Source organism: Pteronotus mesoamericanus, unplaced genomic scaffold, assembly GCF_021234165.1.
Source record: "Pteronotus mesoamericanus isolate MK-2021 breed Mesoamerican mustached bat unplaced genomic scaffold, CSHL_Meso_final contig_27, whole genome shotgun sequence".
Classification (NCBI taxonomy): domain Eukaryota; kingdom Metazoa; phylum Chordata; class Mammalia; order Chiroptera; family Mormoopidae; genus Pteronotus; species Pteronotus mesoamericanus.
In genome coordinates this window covers 22,501,696-22,511,498 of record NW_026555115.1, presented here as the reverse complement: position 1 = coordinate 22,511,498, position 9,803 = coordinate 22,501,696, and positions in this window count along the sequence as shown.

Here is a 9,803-nt window from a genome sequence, read left to right as displayed (position 1 = left end):
ATAAGCAATATGAAGACATTTATATTTTTCTCCCTATTGGATCCCTCTGGAATTTGGAAACTCTTAATGCGTGAATATTATTCTTTCCATGGCAATATGTTTGCTTGCATAAATCCAATAGCAATGTGATTTCTTCATAACAGGACACATAAAGCCAGTTTCCAATGGTGGTGTTATTAACCATATCTTTGTCTGGCATGTTATGATTGAAAGAAACAAGCTTGAACTCTGGATGTCACCAGAAAACCTAAAGGAATTGAGATTGACTCCCAAAGCCAATAAAAGCCCCTTGGAGAAATGTCCTGGCACCTTGCTTTTCAGAAGGTTCACGGCAGACTTTCCAGGTAAGGAGCAAAGGTGCTTTCGTGAAAGATGGCAATGAAAGAACCTCAAGACATTTTGGGGACCTCAAGAACTTGAGAAACTCACCCAGGTCTGCAGGTACTTCAGGCAAAGCCTGGTGGCAACCATGTGGCTTGGCTTCCCAGCGCTGAGGGGCTAATTGAAACTCAATCTAGGAATTCCTTGTAACTTTCCAGCAAAGCAGATTTAAGAAAGCCTGTATGATCAATTGCTATTCATGTTGTATTTATGCAAATAATCAGGCTAAATTGAAACTAGACTTAATGCAATAGAGGAACTGGTCTTGATTTGGCTCTTTGATAAAATGAGGGTGATTTTAGGAGGAAAATTGTTTCAAATGACTCTATAATAAATGATTATGTAAATTAGACTCTAATTCAGTGAATAGCCTGTAAAATGTTCTCACTTATGAACTAGACTGTATCCTGAATTTTTCTAATTTTCTTTCCAGAGATATGTAAACTACAAATAAAAATGACCTCTCATATTGTCACTGCTTCATTTCATTCCAGCAAAGGACTTGCATTTGGAAGTCTTATCTGACACTCTTTCAGACTCAGAAACTGATTTATTATTTGTTGTGTTCATTAACTGTTGTGTTTTTTCCTGTTTTCATAACTGTGTTTGTTTGCACAGTAAAAACCTTACTTTAGAAGCCCATTTGCATTGCCAACTCGTGGAATGGGACTCAATAATTTGGCTGAATGGACTTGTTGTCAGCACTAACTGGTTTAATTGAATGTAACCATTCCATATCAAGACGATGATTCTTCAGGGATTCCAGCTTATCCATACTTTGAAAGAATCAGCTCACAGCCTCTCTGTTCCAGTCTCAGATCCCATTCTCTTGTCTCCCTTAGACCAGGCAGGAAGAGACTTCCATACCCTTTGCAGGCAGTTACCTGGTTTCTCTGTCAAAATCTTGGGGGTTGCTTGCTCAGGTAAAACAAGTCGTGTCCTCCTTGGCCTTCTTGGCCTCTGCCTTATTCTCCTCCTCTTAGGATATAGCTTATACTGTATTTATGGCGTATGGATGCAATGTGCCAATGCTCTCACCATCCAAGGACTCCCTATCGAGAAACACTGACATGAAGATTGTGAGGTAATGTCAGGGTGGAGTGTGGGGTAACTCAGGACATGGCCCCTCCACAACCTCAGAGAATGGTGGCTGCCTGGCCAGCAGCCATAAGGAGTGAGGACAACAGTCTGTATCTGGAGTTCCAGCCTTCTCAAGGCCCCTGTGTTTATCACAACCCAGTAGCATTTTCACACGCTACTGTTGCTCCCTCTCCATCCCAATTAAGTAGCACCAAGGCTAGAGGTGGGATGCTGTCTCCCTCACACCAATTGACCTCCATTGGTGCACTCCCCTGTAATGTGAGAAATAAATGGCACGTCCACAACATGCTCATATCTGCTGGTCCTCTGGGTGTTTTTTTCCAAAATGTCAGGAACACAAGTACAGTGCAGCTCCCCATATTGGAACTCCTGCATTACAGTTTCTCTCACATCAATCACATTGACGATTCTCTTTCTTTCTCCCTCCCCTCCCTTCTCTCTAGAATCTATAAAAGAAAACAACTTTTAAAAAGAAGAATCCTTATAAATCATAGTTAATGTAGTAAAGACAGTCTCTCCAATAAATGGTATTAGGAAAACTGGACAGATACAAAAAAATGAAACTGGACCACTTTCTTATACCATATACAATAATAAATTCAAAATGGATTAAAGACTTAAATGTAAGACCTGAAACCATAAAATTCCTAGAAGAAAGGATAGGTAAACTCTCTGACATCGCGCTTAGTAATATATTTTTTTGGCTATGTCTCTCAGGCAAGAGAAAGAAAAGAAAAAATTTACAAATGGGACTACATCAAATTAAAAAGGCTTTGCACAGCAAAGGAAACCATTAACAAAATGGAAAGACAACCTACTGAATGAAAAGATATTCACCAATGATACATCTGATACGGAGTTATTATCCAAAATTTATAAAGAACTCATACAACTTAACAACAAAGAGACAAATAATCCTATTAAAAATGGGCAGAACACCTGAATAGATACTTGTCCAAAGAGGACAGATAGCCAATAGTTATATGAAAAGATGCTCAATGTCACTAATCATCAGAGATATGCAAATCAAAACCACAATAGGGTATCACTTCATACCTGTCAGACTGGCTATCATCATTAAATCAACAAAGAACAAGTGTTGGTGAGGATGCAGAGAAAAGGCTACCTTTATGTACTGTTGGTGGGAATGCAGATTGGTATAGCCGATAGGGAAATTCAAGAGTTAAAGATTTTAACTTCAGTCATAGTTGATAGGCTTAAGTGATTAATGCATGTGGAAAGCTGTTATCCCAGGATCTGGAATGCATGATTCCAGGAGGTCAAAGAACAATTCAACCTTTGTGCCCAAGGGGGTCTGCAAGGGATGGTATCCAAGCCATTGTGTTCCAGGGAATAAATGTAGATAAAGAATTGTTGTTCAGGAGAATCAAGATGGTTTGATTTCCAAAATATATAAAGAATTCACATAACTCCACTCTAGGAAGACAAATAATCCAATTAAAAAATGGGCAAAGGACCTGAGCAGACATTTCTCCAAGAAGGACATACACAGGGCCCAGACACATATAAAAGGATGCTCAGCATCACTAGCCATCAGAGAAATGTAAATTAAAATCACAATGAGATACCACTTCATACTGATCAGAATGGCCATCATACAAATCAACAAACAACAAGTGCTGGAAAGATTGTGGAGGAAAGGGAACCCTAGTACACTGATGGTGGGAATGCAGAGTGGTGCAGCCATTGTCTGCATTATGGATATTCCAATTTGTCCAGTCCAGTTTGCACACTGGAAAAGTTTGGAATTTCCTCAAAAAGCTAAAAATGGAAGTGCCTTTTGACCCAGTAATTCCACTGCTAGGATTATACCAGAAGAATCCCAAAACACCAATTCAAAAGAACTCATGCACCCCAATGTTCATAGCAGCACAGTTTACAATAGCCAAGTATTGGAAGCAGCCTAAGTGCCTACCAATAAATGAGTGGATCAAAAAACTATGGTACATTTACACAATGGAATACTACTTAGCAGAAGGAAGGAAATCCTACCCTTCACGTAAGCATGGATAGAACTGGAGAGCATTATGCTAAGCAAAATAAGCCAGGGGGTGAAAGATAAATACCATATGATCTCACCTATAAGTGGAACTTAATCAACAAAACGAACAAGAAAAATATAACCAGCAACACTGAAAGGAAAAACAAACCTACAGTAACCAGAGGGGAGGAAGGAGGTAGGTTAATGAGGAAAACGAGGGGAAGGGTCAAGAAACATGTAAAAAAGACCCATGAACTAAGCCAAAGTGGGGAAGGATTGAGGGTGGGAGCAGGGAGTGGATGGGGCAGGGGAAAGTGGTGGCAGGTAAATGGAGACAAAGGTATTTGAAAAATAAAAAAAAAATTTAAAATAAAACCACCAAAAAAAGCTTAAATGATCACAGGGAAAAAATTTTTTTAAATCAAAAAAGATATCAAAACCAAAAACAAAGAGAATCCTAATAAATGCTAATGACATGGAAAATACTTATAACCATGGGAGATTAAAATAAAAAGAGGACAACAACTGTTGGATTCAAGCTGTAAAACCTTTTTGGAAATAAATATTTATTTTAAATTATGGAACTATTTTGTACCTAAAATACATATCTTTAAGTACTTTCATTTTTTGAGAAAGATAAAAAATACATGTGGGAAATTAAGCAGGAAATTGTGAGAAAGATGTATGTGTGAGAAAGATAAAGAAAGAGAAAAGGAGACAGAGGATGAGGAACCAGCATGGGGAAGACAGAAAATCAGACTTAGGAGACAGAAAGAATAAGCTGTATGTACCAAGTTTGGGCACTAGACTTCTAAATGGAACTACATTAAGGGATCGTTTGGTTATATAAGATTCAACGAAGAAGAAGGGAGAAAATGTTAAGAAGTAAAAGATTATGCAAGCTTACTTGGGTAAAGTAAGATCCCAGACAAAGATCTGCAGGAAGAAAGGGTGAGAGAGGACAGGAATTAGAACTGGGCAGGGCAGTGAGGGAGGAAATGGAAAGAGGGGTGCACACACACAAAACAGAATGCATCAAGAGAAAAGCAAAATCCAAAGAAAACTGGACAGAGTTAAGAAAAGCACAAATTTATAAAAGTTAGAAAAGCAAAGCACTGAGTTACTAGTCATCCCAGAGGGGCTGAGTGACAATGGAGAACAATGGTGCATCTGGAGCCATGAGGAAGAGGAATATTAATCTTGTCATCTAGACTGTGAGCTCTGGGAATGTTTGATAATGCTTCATATTCATCCGATATCCTACTTAAAAGTGCACTATAAAGAACAAAATCCCCAAATTGAGGGCGTATGTGTGTGTATGTGTGCATGAGTGTAATTTTTTATTGTATGCTTTATTAGTCATATTGTTTTTCTTCTTGCATGTCTCCCTTACAATGATAAGGCAGTGAAGACCATAACCACTACCATCATCATCATCATCATTATCATGGGGATAACACAATAGTGAAAATATTAGCTACTATATGCCAGACACTGTGCTAGCTGTTTTACATATATTACTTCAATCAATCCTGGAAAAAATGAAGTTAGATTCCTTAGGCCAAACATCAAAATTAATTCTTGCTGTTTTAAAGAATATAAAATTAAAATACAATAAAATATAAGTGACTAATTATACTGAAAATACCATAAATTGTCCATCAGGAGGAGGTGGCTAAATAAATGATGCTATATTCACAATAAAGTATCATGAAGTCATTACAATCTATGAGGTAAACCTAAATTTATTGATTTGGAAAGATGACTGTGCTGAACCTGTAAGCAATAAATGCAAGATACTGAAGATATGTGTAGTGTATATAGTAAAGTGTGAAAGGATATGTACCAAACTGAAACCCTCTAGGTCACCTCTAGGGCTATGGAAATGGTGGGCCAGAGAAAGTGAAAGCACTTTTACTTCTTTAAGAGCAGTAGAGCTATGAATTATTTCAATTATTTCTGTTCAATATTTTCCAAAGAAAATTTTTTTAACAGACTTTTAAAGTAAAAAACGTATATAACAGTGGTAAAGAAGGTCTTCTAAGCATAATACTAAAGACAAAAACTATAGAGGAAATTATTTAAAATATAAAACTTCCAACAAATGACATATTTATAAAAAGTATTTGCAATAGAAGATTATGATAAACACTGTAGATTAGCTCACTCAACCTCCATTCCTCCATGCTTCTGTTTGTAGAGTGTGTGAAGCTTTAAACTACATTTCTGAGATTCCCCTGCAGCTAGGACTCTGGACATAAATTAGGTTCTAATAGCCTATCTTTCTGCTTCTGTTGCTATTAGCAACAAGATGATAAAGACCTAAAAATCTGGAGGGAGCTTCAACCATACCCAAAAATCCAGTGTTTAATCATCAATTTTGAGAATGCTGAGAGGCAGCTGTGAGCTGAGGAAAGATATACCACAGAAAAGTAAAACCACAGAAACACAAAGCCACAGAAATGAGAGCAAAAATGAAAGGAGCATAAGGAATAACAGACACCGTTGAAAACACCATTAAGGAGATAGTGGGCATAAATGAGAAAGACAATGAAATAAAGAATTAAGGATTACAGAACAAGTTATAGTAACACAAACATATACATTATTGACATTCCTAAAGAGGAAAACTGAAAACAATAAATAAAGATAAAATTCAAAAAAACTATTTGAAGTAAAAGAAGACTTCAATCTATGGACTGAAAAGGCATAGACTGTCTTCCAGGAATAAAAATGAACCCAGAACAGTCACTACCAAAACATCTCTCTTTGCAGAAGCTTAAACCTTTAATACCCTTCAGATTTCAGACCCCATTCACCACAGACAATAATGACTTCCTTTCCAGCTCTGGCTGGTGTTGCTCAGTAGACTTGAGTGCTGGCCTGTGAACCAAAAGGTCGTGGGTTCTATTCCCAGACAGGGCACATTCCTGGTTTGCAGGCCAGGTCCCCAGTAGGGGGCACTCAAGAGGCAACCATACATTGATGTTTCTGTCCCTCTTTCTCCCTCCTTTCCTCTCCCTAAAATAAAAATCTTTAAAAAATTTTTAAAAATGACTTCCTTTCCAGAGCCAGGAACTTGGCTTCCAGTCATTAAACCTAACAAATGTGTTCCTGTTTCCCTCCAGGTCTTTCCTGTCTTACAGTGGATGGGGTGGTCCATTCCTCAGCTCTGGTCCCAGCCTATATTTTCTCAGAGCCTGACTCTATTTGGCACCTCAGTCTCTCTTATCTTCAGCCTTGATCTCCTTTTTTCTTATCAGCATGCTATATATTTTATCCCATCAATTTCAAGTCTATGCTTTACTGGATGTTTAACAGTCCCCTTACTTCACTACCTCCAGGATAAGGACCATGCCTGTCAATTTCTTGTGCTCCCATGACCCAGTAGAATGCCTGGTAAGAGTGCTAAATACACACTGAATATAGTAAACATCCAAAAACACTTTTTCAGTGTGAAATCACTAGATTCAGTGTCTCCACTGTGTTGTGTCAGAAGGAATTCTCAGTGCACTTAAACCTGGGAGCCAAAAACAAATGGCAGCCCCTCCCCACCCAGCAGGATGTGATCTGGTCATTGGGCATGCACACCCTTACTCCTCTGGCTTTCTCTTTTTTAAATTCTTTTTAAGAAAGGCTTTATTTATTTACTTTTTGAGAGGGGGAAGGGAGGGAGAGAGGGAGAGAAACATTGACACATGAGAAAGTCATTAATTGGTTGCCTCTCATAGGCACCCCAGGCTTTGCAAGATGACACCCAACCAAGCCACACCAGTCAGGGCTTTCCTCTGGCTCTGTTTCCCTCATCTTTTACTACTTTCTTAGTATCAAATTCCTACCCTTTCTTTCTATCCTGTACTTAGAATCACATTCACTATTTGTCTCTTCTCCTGGACTATAATAGTTTGTACACCTCTGCTTTTGGCTTATTTTTAGCATCTTACCAGCCACAAGCCAGTGCCTGTCCATCCGTGCGGGAGCTGACCCATAATGGTTTCTCAAAGGACTCCAATCTGCATTTCTACCATGCCTCCTGGGCTATGGTGCACTGGCCACAACACCAAGCACTGTCATTACCAACCTGGAAATTGAATGGTAGTACACAAAATCATAAAATAACAAAAGGAGACTATAGAGGGTGAGGAGTTTCTGGTTTCTGCCAAATTAGTAAATTAGAGAGGGCTGCTGGCTCCTTCCTTCCAAATCAATCCTTGAGAAATGATGGAGACATAAAACCTAACCCCCAGGTGATAGTAACACCAAGTAGATCTGTATATACACTTAAGCAAACTGGGTTGTTTTGAATTGGGGAAGGGGAGACAAAAAAAGGAGTGGCCACAGCATTGGGTGGAAGACAGATGGGATGGCTGTGGGAGGATGTTAGAGGAAAATGAAGAAACCTCCCATGTGAGGAGGTCTGGCGTATGCACACTGATGGTGCAGGGGAATGGGGTCCAGTCCCAGCATGGCAGAGCCACTGGACTCTCCCTGGTCAGTCTAAGCAGGCTGACTTCCCTCAAATATTTGAGTTCTTTATTTTTCTCTCCATTAAGGTGATCCTTACCCTTAAGGATCTACCTATAGAGTACTTAGTGGCTCTTTACTCCTTTGTCAAACCTATTTTAAGAAATGCTAGCTATCAGGGAAATCAAGAAGGCGGAGGAGTGAATGGAAGTCACACTAACCTCCTCCTTGGACCCATCTGGAATTACAACTAAATTGTGGAGAAACTACCCAAAACAAACAACTGAACAATAGCAAGAGAGAAACCTTATAACCTTGGACAGATAGAAGAATCAGCTGTAGCACAACCTAATGGGTAAGGAGTGCGCTAGAGACTCGAGAAGGCGGACAGGGCACCCACAGGTGGCAGCACCAGAAGAATACTGCAATGGCCAGTTGGATGCCCCTGAGAAGAGCGGGGTCTAAATCCTAAGTGGGGATCTCCAGCCCATAGCACCAGAGCACAAAAAGTACACAGGTAACAGCCAGCTGCAAAAAGTGGCGGGGTTGCTCTTTGACAGAGACAAGTGGCTGGAGACACAAAGAGCCTTTTAAAGGGCCAACGCATAAATTTTAATTTGCAGCCACGTACGCTGGTCTCTGGCAAAGGCGGGGGCAGAGTGGCTAGAGACATCTGAGGAAAGACTGGGGAAGGAGGCTTTGGGGAGAGAACTGAGAGAGTAGCCAGCACGTTCCTGGTACTGACTCATTCCCCAGATGGCAGCAGCCACTTTGCTCAGGCAGACCACTCCCCTGAGCTGCAGCAGCATGAGAGGACACAATAGCCCCACCCCCAGGAAGGACTCTGCCCTGGCCCGGTGGTGCTAAAGCCTGACTGCTGAGTGCAGAGTGACTAGATTAAAAGCTTAAGGAGACAGGCACAGACACTAGATTCTTGGAAGTCTCAAACAGACTGCCTAAGGTCAGACAGGGGCAACATCTGACATCATCAGAGGTAGACCCAGAAAGAAAAAAACAGCAGTCTCCTACTCTTCAATGGTAGGTGAACTCCTACCATAGATGTTCACACCATAAAGTCAGGAAATCAAGACAGATCAATTGAAGAAGCAGAAGCAAAAGAGAAGAGTCTAACAAATAATGGGAAGACAAAGAAACACCTGCCCAGTCGAAGGGAAAGGAGGAATCCCCACAAAGAGAAAAAAATGAAATAGAGGCAAGTAAACTATCAGATATTGAGTTCCAAACAACGGTTCTAAGGAAGCTCAGTGAGCTCAGAGATAATTACAGAAAACTACAGGGAAACTATGAGGAACTTACTGCAAACCCTATCAGCATGAAAAAGGACATAGAAACTATCAATAAGAGACAACAGGAAATGAAGGATACAATTTCTGAATTGAAGAACACGGAGGAATCAAAAGCAGGTTCGATGAAGCAGAGGATCGAATCAGCGAGCTGGAGGACAAGGTAGAAAAAACCTCCCAGGAAGAGCAAGAAAATGAAAAAAGACTCAGAAAGAAGAGGCAGTGAGGGAAATGCAGAACCACCTGAAATGTAGTACTATCTATGTACTACATTATCTAAAAGGTAATGATGGAAAACTTCCCTAATTGGAGGAGAGGAAAAGTCACACAAGTCCAGGAAGCACAGAGGGTCCCATTCAAGAAGAACCCAAAGAGGCCCACTCCAAGACACATCATCATTAAAATGGCAAACAGCAAAGACAAACAGGGAGTCCTAAAGACAAGGAAGAAAGAGGTAGCACCCTACAAGGCAGCTCTGATAATAGCTAGCAGCTGACTTCTCAACAGAATACTGCAAACCAGAAGGGAACGGCAAGAAACATTCCAAGTCA